This window comes from Macrosteles quadrilineatus, unplaced genomic scaffold (genome assembly GCF_028750875.1).
Source record: "Macrosteles quadrilineatus isolate MER2022 unplaced genomic scaffold, UCM_ALF_1.0 Scaffold_6__1_contigs__length_79288215, whole genome shotgun sequence".
Classification (NCBI taxonomy): Eukaryota; Metazoa; Arthropoda; class Insecta; order Hemiptera; family Cicadellidae; genus Macrosteles; species Macrosteles quadrilineatus.
Window position 1 is genome coordinate 47,579,040 of NW_026542599.1, and position 22,252 is coordinate 47,601,291.

Below are 22,252 nucleotides of genomic sequence, written 5' to 3' on the forward strand. Positions count from 1 at the left end.
GGTTCGATCCTTACCAATCACTGAGCCGTGACATGCCCACCAAGCGTCCCACCAATGTCACGCCTCAGGGTTTTTTTTTGTATAGTGCGAGTACTGGCTTTGCGCCGGAACTCGTTCAGTTTGGGTCGGGCAGCAAACCTGCAACCCAGAGTGAATGTCCGCTTGACTTGTGAACCAGAAGACGTGCGGCTGTCATAGGTTACTGTCAAGATTTGTGTTTGTCATGCCACTTTTATATCTATCTACATCTAGTCACCTTTGGTACAGTTTTTCATGCAAACCTATTTCTTGTAACATGTAATTAAGCGGATTGCTGAACGTTGGATGAGGTCCCAGATGGGAGGCTTTTTCCTGCTGCTTCCGGAGAGGGTCGCCCGGGGAAACCTTACACCTTCTCCCTCTTCGGGCTGCCAGTCGCCCTGCTTCTGGAACCAGTAGGACACACTCCGCCTTCAAGCCGCCACGCCGCCTACCGCCAAAGGAACTATTGTGCCTTCAGACCGCAAGTTTTATTTTGTTATACAAATTTTTCGAAGGACTTGATACTAAAAGGGGCCCCCAAATCAATTTATTATTCGTTATTTATGTTTATAGTATTTATTATTTATTTAATTGTTAATTTTTTCAAAGTTTAAAGTAGCCTATATTTACAGTTACCATCTTTAATTTATTCATAGTTAGGCCTAACTTTTCCACATTTAAGTTACCAGTTATGTAAGGTTTAGAAGGGTAAATTTAAAATTCTTATTTATTACATTTTTTCAGAAAAGAGATTATTAAATTGAAATTCTTTGGATGGGTAAAATCATTGTTGTTTGTTGTTATTTGTTGATTTTGATAAATATATAGGCTTTTGTTCACAATTCTTTGTTTTGCTTTGATGTTCACCCACGGCCTTTCACTTTTGTTAGGGTTGTGGGGCGACCACTCGCACTGTCACTATGGGGGGCATGCTTCCTTCAGTTGTTCGTCTGGGGGCGGTGCGAGGGGTCGGCTCAGATGGTAGCAGAGCGTGGTTTTTTGTGCTCTATCCACGAAGGGCCGTGGTTGGATTTGATTTTTGGGTGATGCTGGTCTGGCAGTCTTAGGAATTTTTTGAAGAAATGTTGTCGTGGTGGGGTAAGCACACTGTTGTAGTTTTTTATTAGGAGCTCGCCCTTGGCCGAGTCACCGGGTGGAATCTGGTTAATTACTTGCATCCTTTGGGAGCAAGAGTGTCAAAAGCATGGCCAAACCCAAAATTGAAACTGTGTGTGTGTGTGTTTACCTCATCACACAAATGTTAGGTGTTGTTGTTTAGTGTATGTATGTTGTGTGTATGTCGTGAGTGTAAGTCCGTGTTTTTGTTTTGGTGGCTTAGGCGGTGTGTATGGGCAGATTCTTCTGTTTGGGACCTCATCTGACTGTAGGCATTTCAGTCCAGAGTCTTTAGTTAGTTAATTTGTGAATTGTTCGTTGTAAAATTTTTTGTGTGTGTTTTTAAGGTAAGTAGGTCGACTGACTGAGAGCAAAATGGGTTTGTTTGCTCCACTGCCCAATCCCATTGCTGGGGTTTTGAGCGACATTCGCCCGGTTGATGGTTTAGAGGTGGAACCTTTGTTAGAGTTTTTGGGAAAGGTGTTGCACCTGAAGGAGTTCCCAGGCATGGAGGACTCAGTAGTGTTGGAACTGCTGGTTCCACTCTGCCTGAGACCTCTTGGTGACAAATTGTTAGACTGTTTGAAACGGGGAGTAAATTTTGACATTTTTCACAGTGAAGTGCTTGAGCTCTTTGTCCCCTTCAGGGTCATGGAGAGATTGAAAGTTGAGAGGGTGTTTCGTCCTCAAAAATTGGATGAAACTCTCAGTCAGTATGTGGGTGACATTTGTGGCGTGTGGCGTGTCCTACGGCTGGACATCCCTGAACCCCAACTGGTGGACATTGTCTTGCAGGGATTGAAGCCTGAGGAGCGGTCCAGACTGATTTTTGCTCCGAAGCCTTCTTCTTTTGCAGACTTGGATAGGCTGGTCATCCTTTCACGGAGCGTTCAAGACGCTGATTGTCAGAGGGAGCACGTTGCGGGGCATCTTCCCCGGACTGGTCCCCATCCCGCTGTAGCATCCGTGTGTCGAGGTCCTGAAACACCGCAGAGACAGAGGCGTCCTATTGTTTGCTTTGGCTGTGGTCAAACAGGTCACATGAGACGAGAGTGTCGTCAGAGGGTTAATCTTGGGACTTTGTTCAAAACCCTGAGTAGCTCACAAGGGGAACCGCCCTGTGAGAAAGCTGTTTTGGAGAAAGTCAGTAAGAATTTTGTTTCTGTGAGTACTGCCCCTTCTGGGAGTGCTGGGTTCGGGGAGCCTCTGTCGCGGGGTATGAGGGAGCTTGCATGCATGGGAGTGAAAGCGGCGCGCTCAACTTGCCCACGACTCAACATCTTCTTAGGTAAAACGGTGCAGAAGGCCCTTGTGGATTCTGGGTCAGCCCGTTGTCTCATTTCCCTTTCCCTGTTTGAAAATCTAAAATCTTCTGGGCTAATCAAGCAAGTTGAGCGAAGTACACACATCTGCTGGACTGCATCGAAATCCCCACTTCCTATCATCTATGAAGCCCGTTTGAAATTCAAGATTGAACATTTTTCTTGGGTGTGGAGTTTTTGGGTAGCCAAGGACCTTTGCATTCCTGTCATTTTGGGAGCGGATTTCATTAAGCATTGTGGCCTGATTTTGGATTTAGGCAGAGGCCAGTGCTTCTTTCGTTTCGCAAGACGGGTGCTCATTCCTTTCGCGGATGAAATTGTGGATGGTGCAGCTTTGGTAGAGCCTGAGACACCCAGCAAACCAAAAGTTGATCCTTTAGGGCATCTGACTCCTGGTGAGGCTGAAGCAATCAGAACATTGTGTTCTCGTTTTCCTGAGGTGCTGACGCCAAAGCTTGGAGTCACCAATCTTTTGGAGTACGAAATCCGTTTGACTGACACCCGTCCTGTTCGTTCTCATCCTTACAAACTTGCTCCACCCAAGATGGAAACACTCCGTGGAATCATCAATGAGCTTCTTGAAAATGGGGTAATTGAGCCTTCTCGCTCAAGTTACGCAAGTCCAGCTTTTCTAGTTCCAAAGCCAAATGGCAAGTCTCGAATGGTTCTAGATTATCGCAAGTTGAATGCTCAGATTGAAATTGACTCTGTCCCTCTCCCTGATTTGCACTCGGCGTTCGATTGGTTCGGTAAGGCCAAGTATTTTTCCGTCTTTGATTTGAACCAGGCTTACCATCAGATTCCTTTGAAACCTGAATCTCGACCTCTCACTGCCTTCTGCGTTCCGTGGAACTTGTACCAGTTCACACGTGTTCCCATGGGCCTAGCTGTGGGGGCCCAGACCCTCACCAGACTTCTGGACTCCATCTTCCATGACGTCAAGTTCAAATTTGTGTTCAACTATCTTGACGATCTTTTGGTGTACAGTGAGAGCTTTGAAGACCATCTGGTTCATCTTGAGGAAGTCATGAATAGGTTGCTTAGGGCTGGCCTTACCGTAAATCCCGAGAAAGTTAGTTTTGCTCAGGCTGAGATTTCTTTCCTAGGTCATCTAGTATCTTCTCGAGGTGTCTGTATCGATCCGGCTAGAACCCAGGCTATCAGGGAGTTTCCTCCTCCCCGAGATGTCAAAGGCATTGCCCGTTTCTTCGGCATGGTGGGTTTCTACCGGCGCTTCATCCCCAATGTGGCTGAGTTGGCGGCTCCTCTCAATGAGCTTCGGAAGAAGGGCGCCAAGTTTGTTTGGGGTGAAGCACAACAGATGTCTTTTGATCTTCTGAAAGAAGCTATCATGCAACCTCCGGTCTTGGCGATGCCAGATTTCAGTCAAAAGTTTGTTTTGCAAACAGATGCTTCCTCCGTCGCAATTGCGGCTGTGTTGTCTCAAGAGGTAGATGGTGTTAGGCAGCCAATTGCGTATGCCTCACGCACTTTGAACCCATGCGAAAAGAAAAGCTCTTCTGTGTATGAGTTAGAGTGTTTGGCTGTCGTGTTTGGAGTGAATAAGTTCAGACGTTTTTTGGAACACAAAGAGTTTTTGCTGGAAACCGACAACCAAGCGCTCTCGTGGCTCCTTGCACATCCTCGCCAGCTTGGGAAAATTGGTCGTTGGGTGGTCCAAATATCTTCCCTCAAATTCCAAGTGCAACATGTTCGAGGCACGCAGAATGTGATTGCTGACACTTTATCAAGGATGTATCACTCACCTGACGACCAACCTTCTGATCAGGAGGAGCACACTGGGTGTGCCGTGCTCCTGGAGTTTCCCCTTGCCTTTTCTGAGTTCATCCCACATCAGTTAAAAGATCCCGAGCTGGCTAAGATCATTGGTGAGCTTCAAAATGGGGGAGCCCACCCCCCGTATTTTCTGTCCCAGGGTGCCCTTTGTTGTCGAGACCGACAGCGAGGTAAACCCAAGATTGTGCTGCCTAGTCTTCTTGTACCCATGGTCTTTGCGTACTTTCACTCTTCCCCTGTGGGTGGGCACTTAGGGATTCACAAGACCATTGCGAAGGTTAGGGACATGTTCATCTGGAAGGGTATGGACAGGGACATTGCGGCACGAGTACGTTCTTGTCAAACATGCTCGCTAAGCAAGCCTGCTCAGAATACCAAGTATGGGTTGTTGTCATCTGAGGTGGCGGAGAGACCTTTGGAGAAGGTTTTCATAGACTATGTAGGGCCTCTCCCACGTAGCAAGTCAGGAAACAAATTCTTGCTTGTTTGTGTGGATGCCTTCTCCAAGTTTTGTTGGCTTTTTCCTTTGAGGAACGCCACTGCACAGCTCACCGTGCAGGCACTTCGTACCCATTTGTTCCAACACTTTGGAATACCCGCCACCATTGTTTCCGACAACGGAACTCAGTTCGTGTCTCACCTTTTCAAAAGAATGTGCTTTGGGCACGGTATCCGCCATGTGACCACTTCTCCTTACTATCCACAGCCTTCCCATGCTGAGAGGTTCAACAGAAATCTTCGATCCGCTCTCATAGCTTTTCATGCTGACAAGCAGACCACCTGGGATCAGGAACTTCCTTGGATTCAATTTGCTTTCAATACTGCACACCATGAGAGTCACAAGGCGGTCCCTTTCGAGCTGTTGTTGGGCTATCCACCCAATAATCCCTTGGCAAATGTGTGGAAAATTGGCGACCTTCTGCCACCCCCTGGTGCGGCCAATGTCAAGGCAACTTGGCAGGCGGCTAGGAGGAACTTGATCAGAGCTAGGGAATTGGTCCGGAGGAAGCACAATCGAGGTCGGTTGGACAATCCTTTCCAGGTGGGGGATTTGGTTTTCTGTAAGGCTCATCCGGTCAGTTCGGCCGTGGACAAGAGAGCCGCAAAGTTGTCTCATCGGTGGTCAGGTCCCCACCGCATCTTGAAGTTCTTGACTCCTGTCTCCGTGCGGCTGGGAGATCCGCAGACTGGAGAAGTTTTCCGGAGGGCTCACATTTCTCATCTGAAGCCTTTCCGGGGAACAATTCCGTAGGTCATCTTTCTTTACTCTTGTGTCTGAGTGGGAAGTGCACTGGGCCAGAGAGCTTGATCACCTCTTCTGTCCCTTGTGCGCTGCTGAAGATTTTTCCCTAGTAAATTTTCCAGCACTGGCCAGTGCAAACCCTGGGGGTGAGTAGTCCCTCCAGTTGAAAGACTTTTGGCGTTCCCCACTTCAGACACTTGAGTTGATCTGTGGTGTTGAGATCTTCTAGAATTGGGAGAGGTTGTTTTCTTTTTTTTGGAGAGGAAGTCCTCCTTTGGGGGGGGAGGTTGAGCCGTGACATGCCCACCAAGCGTCCCACCAATGTCACGCCTCAGGGTTTTTTTTGTATAGTGCGAGTACTGGCTTTGCGCCGGAACTCGTTCAGTTTGGGTCGGGCAGCAAACCTGCAACCCAGAGTGAATGTCCGCTTGACTTGTGAACCAGAAGACGTGCGGCTGTCATAGGTTACTGTCAAGATTTGTGTTTGTCATGCCACTTTTATATCTATCTACATCTAGTCACCTTTGGTACAGTTTTTCATGCAAACCTATTTCTTGTAACATGTAATTAAGCGGATTGCTGAACGTTGGATGAGGTCCCAGATGGGAGGCTTTTTCCTGCTGCTTCCGGAGAGGGTCGCCCGGGGAAACCTTACACCTTCTCCCTCTTCGGGCTGCCAGTCGCCCTGCTTCTGGAACCAGTAGGACACACTCCGCCTTCAAGCCGCCACGCCGCCTACCGCCAAAGGAACTATTGTGCCTTCAGACCGCAAGTTTTATTTTGTTATACAAATTTTTCGAAGGACTTGATACTAAAAGGGGCCCCCAAATCAATTTATTATTCGTTATTTATGTTTATAGTATTTATTATTTATTTAATTGTTAATTTTTTCAAAGTTTAAAGTAGCCTATATTTACAGTTACCATCTTTAATTTATTCATAGTTAGGCCTAACTTTTCCACATTTAAGTTACCAGTTATGTAAGGTTTAGAAGGGTAAATTTAAAATTCTTATTTATTACATTTTTTCAGAAAAGAGATTATTAAATTGAAATTCTTTGGATGGGTAAAATCATTGTTGTTTGTTGTTATTTGTTGATTTTGATAAATATATAGGCTTTTGTTCACAATTCTTTGTTTTGCTTTGATGTTCACCCACGGCCTTTCACTTTTGTTAGGGTTGTGGGGCGACCACTCGCACTGTCACTATGGGGGGCATGCTTCCTTCAGTTGTTCGTCTGGGGGCGGTGCGAGGGGTCGGCTCATCACCAAAACGTTTAATTTACAGTTGGAGTAATATGTTGATTTTTTGTATGATATTGTATCGTAGTGGGAGTAGCGTGAGTCGTTGATCTAAGAGGTTTGCGGGTTCGATCCTTACCAATCACAAAAAAATTATATTTTTTTTTCTTTTATTTTATACATATCTACTTGCTGTAGTCCATAACAAATGCAAACAAATGATAATTCGTGTATCCAATGTTAAAAACAACTGAAAGAAGGCTTAAGTGGAACTTTACAATTGGATATAAAAAATGGCCTTTGTAAAGGCCACCAATGTTCGATGTTAAATTTACATTTCGTAGGTGTTATGTACTCTTGGGATGATGGGTGGTCTGAATTTATGTTTCTTCCTAGTAGTTGGCTGTGTATGAGACTGTGTATGAGCCAGAAGTTCACGGGTTCGATCCTTACCAATCACCAAAACGTTTAATTTACAGTTGGAGTAATATGTTGATTTTTGGTATGATATTGTTATCGTAGTGGGAGTAGCGTGAGTCTATGATCTAAGAGGTTTGCGGGTTTGATCCTTACCAATCACAAAAAAAAAATTATATTTTTTATTTTATTTTATACATATCTACTTGCTGTAGTCCATAACAAATAATAATTCTTGTATCCAATGTTAAAAACAACCGACGAGAATTATTTAAAGGCATGGCAATTTTTTTTACTAATTTTACTGGTCTAAGTGGTCAGCAAACTGGTTTTTAGTGGACGGTAAACACTAAAACAAATGCATTTCGCTAATGCAAGTGTTTCATACTAGCACAAGATGCTAACCTTGAGTTAATGAGCTTTCATCTCATCCCACCATTCCTAACTGTCCAAATAGTATTAAAAAAAACAGCAGGGCTAATAACTGGTCACTGCTTTTAAAGATGTAGATAGTGTTATGATGCTTAATCGTTAGTATGATTTCAAAACTCCAAGATGGTTTAACTATAGTGAGTATCCAATATGTTGTAAGATTACCTTAAAAATACACTATTGAAACTGTACTATTATAATATTACTAGCACTGATGCCCACCTAGCGGTGTAAGCAAAGAGAAATGTATTGTTTAAGGGCAATGTTGGACCATTGTGGAATATTTAAAATTAAGGTAAGCTGAAATCAGAAACAAAAGTAGATACAGTTGTCAAGTTAATATGCTGCTCCTGTTTGAATCAAAAGTATTTCAACATCATTCCAGCTCATCAATTTCCGGTTCTAGTCTGAAAAACAGAAAGGTTTGTTTGTATTGTGAAAATTTGACACCCATATGAGACAATGCATCTTTGAGCTACCAGATGTTTACGTCGAGGTTCACACAAGGCCACGCTCAAATTTATTCCCTGGAGTGCTCAGAGGGAGCCGAGAAAAAAATCCAGAGGACGATACGAAGTTGCCATGGCTTTGACTGATCAATTTATTAAAATTTAAGCGAAGATTCAGAGCTCTAGAAGCGCTCAGGAAATCCTGCAGACGCTCACCTTCTTCAAAGTGTTTTGGATCATTTTGCCTAACTTTTGAATGGCTCTGTAGGGTCGACTAGTATTCAATCTTAAGTCAATGTGATATGGATACCCGTATTAAACCTTAAAATAATTAACTAAAAGCTCTAGTAGAATTAATAAAAATTCCACGATCGAATGAACAAAATCTAGAATAAAATTCCTACAGAGTTGTCGGGGTCTAATTAATATAATCGAACGGAGAATTTATCGCGATATGGTTTAAAACCAATTTTATATTAATATTCGTAGCTGATTGTTCGAATCAACCTACTCTTAAGACTTGGTTCTTTCACCCGCAAAAAAAAACAAAAAAACAACGGGGTTTAGAACTCAGATGACGAGTCTCGGGGTATTAAAACAACGAATTAACTCAAATAAACGTACGTAACAATTATTCGTTAAGCGAACGGAACAAATGTACTTTCGTAGCTAATTGATCCAAACAAACCGAAATATATCCACCGCTATTTCACTGGCAGGTAGGAACTGGTGGGGATTTATACGAGTCGGCGAAACTAAGTTACTAAAATCTAGATATTGAAAATCTAATTTGGAGCGGGTAACATAAGTGGCAGATGAGTATGCGTAAGTTATAACGGAAAATAAACGTAGCTAACCTTCGTAATAAAATCGTAGCGTTATGTTGCGCGTCGTCGTATACTTCGTGTGAGAGGCTTGTTCGGAGCTAGTCGGCGGTCTGGATGAAAGTATGTGTCAGATTGCTGTTTATTTGAATTTTGTTAACAATATTATTTTTGAGACGGTTAAGGAAGTGGTATTTAACATGTCGCGTGACTAATTGATTATGTTGATTACTTGATTACTTGACTACGCTATTAAAGTTGGGAAAAGCCCTGTGGCCAGATTTTTACTATTACTGATTTATACCTTTCCAATATCTGCGCTTAATTTCGTGCAGATTGCTCCAACCGTTCAAGAGGAGTATTGTAAAACTCTGGATGAAAGTATGTGTCAGATTGCTGTTTATTTGAATTTTGTTAACAATATTATTTTTGAGACGGTTAAGGAAGTGGCATTTAACATGTCGCGTGACTAATTGATTATGTTGATTACTTGATTACTTGATTACTATGATACTTACTTACCGTTACTTTGATTACTATTAAAGTTGGGAAAAGCCCTGTGGCCCGATTTTTACTATTACTGATTTATACCTTTCCAATATCTGCGCTTAATTTCGTGCAAATTGCTCCAACCGTTCAAGAGGAGTATTGTAAAACTAAACCAGAAGTGTAGTATAAGAGCTTTGTTCCGCTCAAAAATAATAAATATACAGGACCACACACCTGGACCTTACAAATATAAACGCCGGCAGCAACAGTGGTTGACCGGGCTATAGTGCTGGAGTTGTGAGGGCCCGTGGGACGGATTCCTGAGAGATTTTTTTATAACACCATATTGACGTTAAATAAAAACACGGGATGCCAACATGGCGTTTTTTAACGCTATGTTGGAACTCACCGATATGGTCTTTACCACCATGCAAAATTTGTAAACGATTGCTTCAGCCGTTTAGGAGGAGTTTGCGTATTACGAAATGCATAAGAGTATAAGAGCTTCGCTTGCTCTGCTCAATAATTTGCTATTGCAACTGAGCTCTAGTTTCAGTTTTGAGGTTGTACCATGTTTTGAGTTTGTTTCATGTGTTTACCTTTGCAGAAATAGGTGGGCAGAGTACACGGCGTTGTAGAGTAGACTTTGGTTTTTACGTACATATTTAACCTGGACTGGACGACATCATGTGCTCGATCAGAACGTTTAAACTAAGCGCCAGTTAAACGAAAAGTGATTTCCGTCAACTGATATTACATGTTGATATTACATGTTCTTACACCATAGAACTCTTAAATTTAGGATATACACCGTGACGTTTCCTCCTAATCTTTGCAAGATTAACAAATTAAGGAGATATCTTTTAAAATAAAGAAAATTGTTATAGAAATCACATTATAAATATAAAAAGTCAAATAATTAAATGTAAATACAGTATTGCATTAATTTTGTGTTTCTTCTTTTCAATAGTACAGGTATAAACAGTAATAATCAGTACAGTATGAATACAAAATAAACATGTGGATTGTTCTTCAAAATCTATATATATAATACGCTAAGCCGATTTTTGTAAACAGAACTCCTCCCTCATTTTTGGACCGATTTTAATTATTAAAGTGTCAAAAAAATTGCCCTGATCTGTAGTTTTGCAAAGTGTTTTTAGTTTTTTGATATCTTTATTAGTTTGAGCAGGATCTTCCATCAAAGTTGGGGTTTCTCCCATAAGATTGACATGGGAAAATCTAAATGTTTAATTGGAAACTTTGTCTCCACTAATTTGAGAGAACGGTTGGGTAGAAACTTGGTAGAGGTGTCCAAAGAAAGGTCTTGGTCTGTAGATGAGCTATCAAAAGAAAAACGAAGTAAATTCGCGTAGGGCTCTGCCCCAGAAGCCTTTAAAGATCCCTTTACAGATTTGTTTACATTTGGCCATGTTGATAATACTTTTTAATGAAACAGCTGTTGATTTTAAAATTGTATTTTAAACAACACACATTTATAGAGATCGATGATTGGGAGTTACTAATATTGTCCAAAAGAAGTATTTGCAATGTTATTTTCTGATTTTAAAATTGGTTTTCTTCTGTATCATGTCATGTTTTGCAATATAACGTGTCTTCTCAACAAACAGATATTTTTTCTCAAATAAGATCATAGATTAATCTTTATTACACTGATGAAATCGTGGAAGTCTTTAACTACAAAAGATCCACCATACGATTTTAATACTATTTAAAGGTTCTTCCAAAAGAAGAGATACCAGTTAACATACTAATAATGACTCCGATGAGGAAATATTTTATTCGTATGGGAAATATTTTATTCATTGTATGACTAAACATATTTGGTAACTAACGCAATTAATATCATTATTGTTTTTAAACTTATTACTCTTTAAACAATGCTAATGCTCAAAAAATGTATAATTTCACTCAATTTATCGCATTTATATGAATTAGCCTAAGCTTTGAAAGTAACCGTCGATTTCGACGGGTTTCACCTAGTATGACAATAAAACATTATCTGACAGTTCTGTAACTTTCTTACCTACGCGCCAAGAGGAAGAAAGTTCGTATGTTCGTTCATACTTCTTTCTTGATTTTTATAGGTAACAGATTTAATGAAACATGTTTTCAGTTTCTACTATTTATGGTCTACCATTATATTCACAATTACTTTCACTGAGTTCATTATTTTTTTAAACATGTTAGGCCCACTTATAATACATCTTTCAGGTTGTGTTCAAACCAAGCGTTGAACGAAAATTAACATAAACTATAAACACGAAATGACAGGTTAAATCGTAGGTATGATAGTCAATCAGCTGATCATAGTATTATTATCTTTAAGTGTTGCCAACCTATTTCAACAGGAATGGTTGTATGAGACTGAATGTGATATTTTCTTTAAGTTTAGGAATTATATTTCTATACTTATATATTTATTAAGTGATACTGGAGTCTAAGTATGATTTACCTATATCAGGCAAGCAGAAGTAGCCAGCAAACTGGTTTTACTGGGCGGCAAACACTAAGCCAAGTTCATTTCGCTAATGCGAGTGTCTCGTCCAGTAGTTTTTGTTGTCAGCACAAGATGCCATCCTTGAGCTAATGAGCTTTCATCTCAACCTACAATTCCTAAGTGTTTAAATAGTGTTAAAACAATAGGGCTAATAACTGGTTAACGCTTATACAGAGGTAGATGGTGTTATGATGTTTAATTGTTAGTGTGATTTCAAAACTCCAAATGAGTTACCTAGGTACAATATCACGATCAATCCAATATGTTGTAAATCAGTATTAACTTAAAAGCTTTATTGAAACTCTATTATTACCATAGTATTACTAGTTCTGATGGAGGCTAGGGCTGTATTTAAAAATTAAAGTGAGTTGCATTACTGCTCCTTTTTAATCACAAGTATTTCAACATTATTATAGTTCATCACAACGCTTAAAACAGTTAATACGGAATAACTGGTGTTATATTGGAAAATGTACCAAAGAATAGCATGATGTATTCCGGTTTGTGAACTACTTTGTCAAAGTATGTAGTATTTCTAACGCTAATGACTCATATCCTAACAGTCCTTAGGTTTTAGGGAAATCCAAGGTTTTTTTGCAAACTGAGTTTTCAAAATTTTAATTTGATATTTGCTGTTGTAGCTGAACATCTTGAGTTTTTTAGAATAAATTATTTTTGGTTGTGATAATTTCATGATAGGAATATGCTCGAAATCACAATGTGTCTGGTTTGCCCGTATCAGGGGAACAGAGGTGGGAAGCAAACTGGTTCCCAAACATTGGCTTGACATTACATCTTACTTGAATACCATTTTTAATGCTAGAACGATTAGGTGTTAACATATAAAATTCTTATACTACTTAGACGATTCAATATTTAGCATGGTGTTCATAATGGTCAATAAGTACAAAGATTATTTAGCTCTACTTTTAAGATGACCAGCTGCACCTTGAATTGAATGATAGTGTTAGTAGTTTAAAAATTATAATGTCATATTTACCATAACATATTAAATCTTTATGAGTGATATATTAAAATTAGTTTTTACTTCAAAACACTGGTAAAAATTTATAGAACTGCCATATGAGACTGGTATTTTTCATGATGTTTATGACTTCTAGAGGTGGTTCACTGTACATAATAAGGTTCCTTTCATCAGATGTCATCCAGCCTACCACAAGACATTTTACACTACTCGAGGTGGAACAGTTGATAAATAACAGGAGGAAATCGTTCTAATTAGCAATAAAAACTGCGTCATTGCAATAAAAACGTCTAGACTTTGACGTTTCAGTGACCGATGATGACGTTCTACTCAGAAGTATGGAGATATAAAAGAAGTTAGCCAACTTTGTGTGAGTTTCCAACATTAAATCGAAAACGTCGTGAATGATGAGTATATTACATCTTTGGGTCATATTTCTCTACATAGCATTTTGTAAAGTCTAAGGCAAAGAGAGTACAAATAGTGGTTGATAGCAACATATATAGGTACTTATTATTTACTTGATCTCACATCTTGTGAATTTTGGACAAAAAATATTCAGTAATAGAAGTAAATAACACACGACTAGAATGAACCAAAATTACAACAAATGATACTATAACTAGGTGGCGTTCGCAGAGGCATCCACAAAATTGAGCGGAGTCATCAGGGTTCCATACATATATATATTGTTACTGATCTTCATAATTATTTTTACCTACAATAATTGTAGGTAAAAAATAATTATTATTGTTACAAAAGTTATTTTCACATTTGCGTTGATTCAACCGTTTAAACCATAACCTATGTAACCAATATTACACGTTAATAATTTGTATAATCAATCAGAAGGTGATCGAAGACGAAGAAGCCGCCGAGTTTTGGCCAAAAATTGCTTTGCTTCTTAGTCGTCCTTGTTGATCTTGACAAAATCGAACTATGTGCTACGTAGCAGCATTTCGTACACATCATGAAATCCACAATTATTCAAGGAATCTATTGATATGTAAATTTTGTTAATGTGTATGGTTTACATTCAAACTTATGCATCATTTTTTTATAAAAGCTAATATTAAAAATTCTGTTTTTCTCAAGTAAGCTAATCACATAAACAATATCAACAAAGACACTATTATTTTACAAAGCTGTATGTTTTACCATGTAAATAAATAAACTTTGTTCGCATTAAAACACGTGGTTTTGTTATTATAAACCTCACAAAATTCATATATTAACTAAAGAACCCACGCTGCTCTGCAGCGTTAAAATGAATACCATATCTGAGAAATAATTAATTTTATGATTTTTTGATTGAGAAATACAGAATCTTGAACATAGCTAAATCAAACGATCATGAGCTCAAATTAAAGTATTGTTGATTCTTTACCTTGCGTTTGCTTAAAACTTGTGCAAATTGATTAACTAATAGCTTAAATAAAAGCCGTTTTTTCACTGAAGGTTCTTACACAGAAATATATAGGATTGTATAATTTATAATTGGCGAAATACATCTTAATTAAAGTAAGAATTCGAAAATAAATTAAATTTATGTGTTTTGCTCGAGTAATACAGTAGATAAACATCTACCGATACTTGATGTGAAATCTGTGAGTGCATACTTTCAATTTGAGACCTCATTCTAACCATGAAAATCGGTCGGGTAGAAGAGTCAAACAAACTCGGAAAAGAATATCCAAATTGTTTAAATCATAAACTAATTCACAAACCAATTCATCCCTAATATAGGGGTTACTCAAAATATTACATAAGGTTTCTCAAGTAAGCCTAGAACAAGCCTCCAAATACAACTGGTAATTTAGTTCGATGGACTCAAAGCAAAACATGTTTGTTTTATTATTCAAAATGGAACTGTCAATAACGTCCAAACAAGATGTTAAGGCGTTTAGTATACGATTCAGGCTAGTGTCGCAATTTGATTATATTATTTATCATCTTTACCGTTCCTGTTCTAATATCCGTGGAAAAAATTCTATCAGCTATTAAAATTGCTTGATCTACTTTATTCAAAAATCACCAGCTGATCTTATACCTTTGTTTATGTGTCAATAACAATTATAAATAAATAAAAAACATTATTATTCTATTTCTTCTCCTTCGTGATGTTCTATGACTTTCCTATGTTTCCATAGTTTGCAAATCGGTTTTTTTCAATGATAACTAAGAAATGCAGCACAGTGATAATTCAGTTTTCTGTTTAGTACATATTACAAATTATAGAGGCTCTTTCTCGCGTTTATTCGTTGTAGTATTTACGTCAACCCAAATTCAAAAAGTAAATATTTCATTTCAACCAAGTCGGTAAATGTTTGTAGAAAACTGTTAAAATTAGCATATTTATTGTCTGTTAACAATTAACATATGTTCTTCTTCTCACTTTTAATTTTTGACAACAACTGCAGTTTTATAACAATTTGTGTTTCCCATGTTAATCTTGTGGAAAAGTTTGAAACTTTAAAAGGCTTCCCAGGCCCTCGCTCTCTAGTTATTTTCCTAAAAAGAAGGTTCATGCACAACTTCACGTTAAGACGGTGACACACTATCGATCTTTTCCCCGAACAAGACCTCGAACCGAGCAGTGAGAAGGGAGGTCAAAGGGAGCATGTTCGATAGTGTGTCAGGGGTCCGTTGGTCCGTACACCGATCCAGACGGTGAACAAGACATCAGGCCGAGCAGGGAGACGAGCGCTCTGGAGGCGGCTTTTTGGCGAAAGATCAAAGAAAAGATCGGTCCGATGTACGGAGTGAAGTACGATAGTGTGTCACGGTACATTTTTGCCCCGTACGCCGCGCCGTCGCGAGCGCCGCACCGAGCGGCCGACTGTGTTGAGTTATAATTTATTATGGCAATTAGACCCTTTAATTGGTAAAATAAATAAAGGTTGGGTAATATGTTGCCGTTATATATTATTACCATTTAAGATGTTATGTTGTGGTTTGTTTGGTCAAGGTTGAAAATGTAGAAACCGTTAAAATTAATATAAACATTAATATTATTAAAGTCAATTAAAATTACCATTCTGTAACGTTAACCAATAAAAATCAATACATATAACTAAGCATCCTTTCTAGAATATTTTATTTTTGCGACAAGTTTTTAAAAAGTGACTTTTAACGCGCTCTCACTCGCACACACTCTCCATCTCTCTCTCTAAACTCCCTTTTGCCGCGTTTGGTAGAATTTGTCTGGTCTTGGTCTTGTTCGGGGTAATGTTCGGAGTGAAATTTTGCTGATATTTATCTCCCTTCTCCCTTCTCCCTGCTCGGGTTCGAGGCCTTGATCGGGGAGAAGATTGATAGTGTGTCACCGCCTTTATTCTCTTTCCAGTGACACCTAAAGTTGAAAACTGCTCTATTCCAAGCAACCACTGTGATTTCTAACTACACAGCGGGCGAATTAGAAACCGCAGCGGGAGGTCAACCGCTATCGCTATCGCTCTTGGTGCATAAACAGCCCCATTTTACTCAATGGTGTTAGAAATCGCTCCCGCTCTTGGTGCATAAACGGGGTCTAAAACATGTCAATCGGTCCAGTAGTTTCGGAGTAGTAATCGTCACAAAAACCTGCTTGCATATTAAATAAATAAAGATATCTATTTTGACATTTAAGTAATTAAACTATTTTTCCCGCCATCACGGGAAAGAAATTATTCACAGCTTTACAGCTGCACAGTGCCCACCTGCCTGGTAGAGGCAGGTGAGAGCCAATTACATATCACAAATGCAAAACAACTTTATAATCCCCTCCACAAAATATGGGACCGGCACGGCCTTGATGAAAGTCAGAGGACACATGGAGCGGTGAAATCGTTTGTACGGATATCCGTTGTAACTAGACGTCGTGTGTGCCACGACCACGGCACAGACCAATGTGACTGTCACTATATCAGTGTGAGAGGCGCTGGCAAAGCGACTGCATGTTGCTCCCAACACACAATGGATTTCGCGCTATATGTGTTGTGCAAGCCGAAATTTACTCCAACTCAGGCACCGTAGTCCGGTCAACCACTGTTGCTGCCGGTGTATATCTGTAAGCCCGAGGTATGCGGTTTGGACTACTTAAGATTTTTTGATGCTGTTAATTTCCTATTTTTGAGCGGAGCAAAGTTCTTATACTAACCTCTTCTGGTTTTGTTTTACAATACTCCTCCTGAACGGCTGTTGCAATCTGCACTAAATTAAGCACAGTCATAATAACCAACCATGGTAAGGTAATACTGTAATAGTACAAATCAGGCCACAGGGTTTTCCCAAACATTAATAGAGTCAAGTAATCAAAGTAATTAATTAGTCATGGGCATGTTAAATACCACTTCCTTAACTGTCTTAAAATAAAATTGTTAACAAAATTCAAATAAACAGCAATCTGACACATAATTCCACCTATTAGCTTGTGAACAACCTATATCGCAGTGGGAGTAACTACGATAATCAAACTACAAAACGGTGTGGTCTTTAGCTCTGTATACATCAACACACACGTACAACAGCCTTCAAAAACACGTACATCACTGCAAACCCTACTTTTTGGGTTAAGAGAGGTGCAAATTTGTTTATACGGTAAAAATAACACACTTATAATAATCCTTTGAAAAACAATGTACAATTACATATGAAAGTTATGCTGTGTGTAAAATCTTGGTTTGTATGTTATTTATTAAAATGAAATAGGCTTGGTAATCAAGTGTTAATATGTTACAACGGTAAATCGGAAATTTTGCTTGATTGTAAAAATTGTTTGAAGCATTGAAATGTTTCTATAGGATTTCCGATTACCTTAAACGCTTGGACATTGAAACGTCATTGCCTGATTGAACGTTACCGGTACGTTTAGAGTTAGCTACATATGATGAACATTTAATTAAAAACTTAAAAGCTATTGATGCTTAAGACGTGGTGTTGTTTCAAATAATATACATTTCCATCTCAAAGTCAATGTGACTATCTACTTTAAGACTCAGATTGGCTTTCAACAATACTGGCTACGTCTTAGTAACTAATAATAACTAACTAGTAATTAGTTTATCAATAGCTGCGTAATCTTAGTTTTTGCAGTAATGTGTAGTAATTAAGAATGACAAAGTATAATTAGCTATAATCAGTAAAAATCTAGTTATTTTGAGTAATCGACTGTGGGTACTGATAATCATAGACTTCAATGTTCACAATGTCCAGGTTATGTAAATCACAGCTGTATTTTCATGTTGAAACATGAATAAGTATCTTATTGCAAAAACTACGATATTTTTTTACAATGATACAATGGTTATTCGACCAATCAACAATAATTGCAAGATTAAACGTTGACACTAAAGTTTAGCTTCAATAGCAAATATTTAATCGTGTCAGGATTATAAGTATTGTTTGTTGTGGTTTTTCGTAATAAGTGTGTCCTATAAGTGTGTGCTTCAAACACTGAATGTGTTATTTTAACACTCTCAATATCAAATTAATCATACCTAACAATAACAACAGTACATCAATGTAAGGGTTGTCAAAAAATAGGATCTAATAAAGATACTCTTATTGCTCGTTAGAAACTTGTTACAATTCAATAAAATAGTGTTTTCCTACAGTCACCCGACAAAGTTGGCTTTCTTGTACTGTTAATTGTACAGAAAGCTGCTAATTGCTGCATATTTATTTATACTTTGTCGTACGGTTTAAACTTTGTTGTACAGTTTATACTTTGGCGCACATCAGGATTCCAACCAAACAACATAAAACAGCGTGGTTTTGTTATGCACGTAATCCGTGTACGCTTCGAAAATAGGTTGGCAACACTTAAAGATAATAATACTATGATCAGCTGATTGACTATCATACCTACGATTTAACCTGTCATTTCGTGTTTATAGTTTATGTTAATTTTCGTTCAACGCTTGGTTTGAACACAACCTGAAAGATGTATTATAAGTGGGCCTAACATGTTTAAAAAAATAATGAACTCAGTGAAAGTAATTGTGAATATAATGGTAGACCATAAATAGTAGAAACTGAAAACATGTTTCATTAAATCTGTTACCTATAAAAATCAAGAAAGAAGTATGAACGAACATACGAACTTTCTTCCTCTTGGCGCGTAGGTAAGAAAGTTACAGAACTGTCAGATAATGTTTTATTGTCATACTAGGTGAAACCCGTCGAAATCGACGGTTACTTTCAAAGCTTAGGCTAATTCATATAAATGCGATAAATTGAGTGAAATTATACATTTTTTGAGCATTAGCATTGTTTAAAGAGTAATAAGTTTAAAAACAATAATGATATTAATTGCGTTAGTTACCAAATATGTTTAGTCATACAATGAATAAAATATTTCCCATACGAATAAAATATTTCCTCATCGGAGTCATTATTAGTATGTTAACTGGTATCTCTTCTTTTGGAAGAACCTTTAAATAGTATTAAAATCGTATGGTGGATCTTTTGTAGTTAAAGACTTCCACGATTTCATCAGTGTAATAAAGATTAATCTATGATCTTATTTGAGAAAAAATATCTGTTTGTTGAGAAGACACGTTATATTGCAAAACATGACATGATACAGAAGAAAACCAATTTTAAAATCAGAAAATAACATTGCAAATACTTCTTTTGGACAATATTAGTAACTCCCAATCATCGATCTCTATAAATGTGTGTTGTTTAAAATACAATTTTAAAATCAACAGCTGTTTCATTAAAAAGTATTATCAACATGGCCAAATGTAAACAAATCTGTAAAGGGATCTTTAAAGGCTTCTGGGGCAGAGCCCTACGCGAATTTACTTCGTTTTTCTTTTGATAGCTCATCTACAGACCAAGACCTTTCTTTGGACACCTCTACCAAGTTTCTACCCAACCGTTCTCTCAAATTAGTGGAGACAAAGTTTCCAATTAAACATTTAGATTTTCCCATGTCAATCTTATGGGAGAAACCCCAACTTTGATGGAAGATCCTGCTCAAACTAATAAAGATATCAAAAAACTAAAAACACTTTGCAAAACTACAGATCAGGGCAATTTTTTTGACACTTTAATAATTAAAATCGGTCCAAAAATGAGGGAGGAGTTCTGTTTACAAAAATCGGCTTAGCGTATTATATATATAGATTTTGAAGAACAATCCACATGTTTATTTTGTATTCATACTGTACTGATTATTACTGTTTATACCTGTACTATTGAAAAGAAGAAACACAAAATTAATGCAATACTGTATTTACATTTAATTATTTGACTTTTTATATTTATAATGTGATTTCTATAACAATTTTCTTTATTTTAAAAGATATCTCCTTAATTTGTTAATCTTGCAAAGATTAGGAGGAAACGTCACGGTGTATATCCTAAATTTAAGAGTTCTATGGTGTAAGAACATGTAATATCAACATGTAATATCAGTTGACGGAAATCACTTTTCGTTTAACTGGCGCTTAGTTTAAACGTTCTGATCGAGCACATGATGTCGTCCAGTCCAGGTTAAATATGTACGTAAAAACCAAAGTCTACTCTACAACGCCGTGTACTCTGCCCACCTATTTCTGCAAAGGTAAACACATGAAACAAACTCAAAACATGGTACAACCTCAAAACTGAAACTAGAGCTCAGTTGCAATAGCAAATTATTGAGCAGAGCAAGCGAAGCTCTTATACTCTTATGCATTTCGTAATACGCAAACTCCTCCTAAACGGCTGAAGCAATCGTTTACAAATTTTGCATGGTGGTAAAGACCATATCGGTGAGTTCCAACATAGCGTTAAAAAACGCCATGTTGGCATCCCGTGTTTTTATTTAACGTCAATATGGTGTTATAAAAAAATCTCTCAGGAATCCGTCCCACGGGCCCTCACAACTCCAGCACTATAGCCCGGTCAACCACTGTTGCTGCCGGCGTTTATATTTGTAAGGTCCAGGTGTGTGGTCCTGTATATTTATTATTTTTGAGCGGAACAAAGCTCTTATACTACACTTCTGGTTTAGTTTTACAATACTCCTCTTGAACGGTTGGAGCAATTTGCACGAAATTAAGCGCAGATATTGGAAAGGTATAAATCAGTAATAGTAAAAATCGGGCCACAGGGCTTTTCCCAACTTTAATAGTAATCAAAGTAACGGTAAGTAAGTATCATAGTAATCAAGTAATCAAGTAATCAACATAATCAATTAGTCACGCGACATGTTAAATGCCACTTCCTTAACCGTCTCAAAAATAATATTGTTAACAAAATTCAAATAAACAGCAATCTGACACATACTTTCATCCAGAGTTTTACAATACTCCTCTTGAACGGTTGGAGCAATCTGCACGAAATTAAGCGCAGATATTGGAAAGGTATAAATCAGTAATAGTAAAAATCTGGCCACAGGGCTTTTCCCAACTTTAATAGCGTAGTCAAGTAATCAAGTAATCAACATAATCAATTAGTCACGCGACATGTTAAATACCACTTCCTTAACCGTCTCAAAAATAATATTGTTAACAAAATTCAAATAAACAGCAATCTGACACATACTTTCATCCAGACCGCCGACTAGCTCCGAACAAGCCTCTCACACGAAGTATACGACGACGCGCAACATAACGCTACGATTTTATTACGAAGGTTAGCTACGTTTATTTTCCGTTATAACTTACGCATACTCATCTGCCACTTATGTTACCCGCTCCAAATTAGATTTTCAATATCTAGATTTTAGTAACTTAGTTTCGCCGACTCGTATAAATCCCCACCAGTTCCTACCTGCCAGTGAAATAGCGGTGGATATATTTCGGTTTGTTTGGATCAATTAGCTACGAAAGTACATTTGTTCCGTTCGCTTAACGAATAATTGTTACGTACGTTTATTTGAGTTAATTCGTTGTTTTAATACCCCGAGACTCGTCATCTGAGTTCTAAACCCCGTTGTTTTTTTGTTTTTTTTTGCGGGTGAAAGAACCAAGTCTTAAGAGTAGGTTGATTCGAACAATCAGCTACGAATATTAATATAAAATTGGTTTTAAACCATATCGCGATAAATTCTCCGTTCGATTATATTAATTAGACCCCGACAACTCTGTAGGAATTTTATTCTAGATTTTGTTCATTCGATCGTGGAATTTTTATTAATTCTACTAGAGCTTTTAGTTAATTATTTTAAGGTTTAATACGGGTATCCATATCACATTGACTTAAGATTGAATACTAGTCGACCCTACAGAGCCATTCAAAAGTTAGGCAAAATGATCCAAAACACTTTGAAGAAGGTGAGCGTCTGCAGGATTTCCTGAGCGCTTCTAGAGCTCTGAATCTTCGCTTAAATTTTAATAAATTGATCAGTCAAAGCCATGGCAACTTCGTATCGTCCTCTGGATTTTTTTCTCGGCTCCCTCTGAGCACTCCAGGGAATAAAT